This window comes from Nematolebias whitei, chromosome 22 (genome assembly GCF_014905685.2).
Source record: "Nematolebias whitei isolate Nwh7 chromosome 22, NemWhi1, whole genome shotgun sequence".
In the NCBI taxonomy this organism is placed as follows: domain Eukaryota; kingdom Metazoa; phylum Chordata; class Actinopteri; order Cyprinodontiformes; family Rivulidae; genus Nematolebias; species Nematolebias whitei.
This window is the reverse complement of record NC_056519.1, coordinates 12,343,981-12,346,576: the sequence shown is the minus strand read 5'-3', so window position 1 is coordinate 12,346,576 and position 2,596 is coordinate 12,343,981. Positions and strand designations below refer to the sequence as shown.

General features: G+C 36.2%; 1 long non-coding RNA gene across 1 annotated transcript in view; it reads left to right on the top strand.

Moving 5' to 3' along the window:
- Window positions 1-791: 791 nt before the first annotated feature.
- Window positions 792-2,596, top strand: part of LOC119428092 — a 2,746-nt gene continuing 941 nt past the window's right edge. Inside the window, exons 1-2 of the long non-coding RNA XR_005187689.1 lie at window positions 792-852; window positions 1,985-2,080. This is a non-coding gene — a long non-coding RNA (uncharacterized LOC119428092). The remainder of the gene's footprint in view (window positions 853-1,984; window positions 2,081-2,596) is intronic.

Below are 2,596 nucleotides of genomic sequence, written 5' to 3'. Positions count from 1 at the left end.
CTCATCAGATCAAGCTCCACCCAAGTTCAAGTCCTCCAAGGAAAAGGTATTTATTTCTAAACTTCCATTCATTGTACTTTTAGTCTTCAGTCCTACTTGTGCTGTTTCAGAGATTTGACAGAATGGTTAAATTGTTAGAAAATTTCATGAAAATTTCTTTCAAATTCTCTGTAAACTCTGAGCATAAACAGGGCTCATTCAGCACTCTTAGTAAAACACACTAGTCTTGTCTGATGTCATTGTGGGGACTGTAGCAGCTGTAAAGTTGTACCCAGGGAATTACTGTTTTGTGGCAATACACATTTTTCTGGTATACAGTCCAAGTGAGGACCCCGTTTTTGAAGTTCTTTTTGGTCAAAATTTAATCTGCTTTTGTGGGACTATAGTTCTTGTCTCCTGATTGTTAGCATGGTTCACACCTACCTTATGTATGCTTCATCTCAGGGATTATAATATAAATATGTTTACAGGCCAATACAGTGACATCTTCTTAAGGGCACATTTGTACAGGTCAAAGTGGTGCAGAAACTTTAGACGTTCTTGATGACCGATCACTGCCAAACTGAACCAGCTTCATAGTAGAACTTTAAAGCTGTGATTCATCAACAATGTACCATGTTAATAATCTGCTGTATTTCTTTTGATTAGTCAATGGTTTGTTTTATGTTTCTAGTTTAGGTGGTTGTTGGCTTTGCCCTAATGTTTGTCAGCCTGGATAAATTAAATTATTAAGATGCTATTTTTTCTGTTCGTAAGGTTGACAAAGAATCAACTTTGACTGAGGGTGTTGAGGTTGAGCATGCTGGCTCATCAGATCAAGCTCCAACCAAGTACAAGTCCTCCATGAATAAGGTATATTTTTTTTCAATTTAATTTTAAATTCAGTTCAGTTTATTGATCTAGTGTCAAGTCACATCAGCGTTGTCTCAGGACACTTTACAGGAATATTCACAGTCATAAAAAAGCCAATTAGTACAGATCTCTATCTGAGAAAGCAGCTGACAAGTTGAATCTAGGCTTTGTTGCAGTCTCCAATCCTGAACAAATACAATGTTTCTGAACTTCTTTTCATTTTATTTCTAGTGATCAGTCCTACTTGTGCTCCTCCATAGATTTAACATTATGGTTAAATCGATAGAAAATTTCATAAAAGTTTTTTCAAATTCTCTATAAACTCTGAACATTAACAGGGTTCTAAAAATGCTAATTCTGGTCCTCTGGACATTCAAAAAAAAACAAAAACAAAGCAAAACAACAAAAAAATGTAGAAAGTCGGAGGAAGTCTCTCGGATGAGAAATGAAATGTTTCTACATTTTTTTTGTTGTTTTGCTTTGTTTTGTTTTTTGGAATGTCCAGAGGACCAGATTGAACTTTTTTAGATTTTTCTACCTGGATTATTGAGCATGCATCAGGATAAACAGGGTTCATTCAGCATGCTTAGTAACACACACTAGTCTGGTCTGATGTCATTGTGGGGACTGTAGCAGCTGTAGAGTTTGTACCCAGGGAATTACTGTTTTGTCGCAATACACATTTTTCTGGTATACAGTTCAAGTGAGGACCTCGTTGGAAGTTCTTTTTGGTCAAAATTTATTGTGCTTTTGTCTGACTATAGTTCTTGTCTCCTCATCATTAGCATGGTTCACACCTACCTTATGTATGCTTCATCACAGGGATTATAATACAAATATGTTTACAGGCCAAACTTGTGATGTCGTCTTAGGGACACATTTGTACAGGTCAAAGTGGTGCAGAAACAGGAGACGTTCTTGATGACAGATCATTGCCAAACTGAACCAGCTTCATATTAGAACTTTAAAGCTATGATTCATCAACAATGTACTATGCTAGTAATCAGCTGTATTTCTTTTGATTAGTCAATGGTTTGTTTTATTTTATAGTTTAGGTGGTCGATGAATTTGCTCTAATGATGTCAGCCTGGACATAATTACATTATTAAGATGCCATTTTTCTTTTCTTAAGGTTGACAAAGAATCAACTTTGACTGAGGGTGTCGAGGTTGAGCATGATGGCTCATCAGCTCAAGCTCCAACCAAGATCAAGTCCTCCAAGAAAAAAGTATTTATTCATGACCTTCTTTTCATTGTACTTCTTGTCTTCAGTCCTACTTGTGCCGTTTCAGATATTGGTCAGTATAGTTAAATTGGTAGAAAATTTCATGAAAATTTCCTTTAAATTCTCTGTAAACTCTGAACATAAACAGGGATCATTCAGCACTCTTAGTAACACACACTAGTCTGTTCTTAAGTCATTGTGGGGACTGTAGCAGCTGTAAAGTTGTACCAGGGAATTACTGTTTTGTGGCAATACACATTTTTCTGGTATACAGTCCAAGTGAGGACCCCGTTTTTGAAGTTCTTTTTGGTCAAAATTTAATCTGCTTTTATCCTGATGCATGCTCAATAATCCAGGTAGAAAAATCCAAAAAAGTTCAATCTGGTCCTCTGGACATTCAAAAAAACAAAAGCAAAACAAAGCAAAAAAAAATCTAGAAACGTTTCGTCTCTCATCCAAGAGACTTCCTCAGTCTGAAGTGCTGTTTTCAGCTCAGTCTCTTAAATCTGTCTCAGTCTC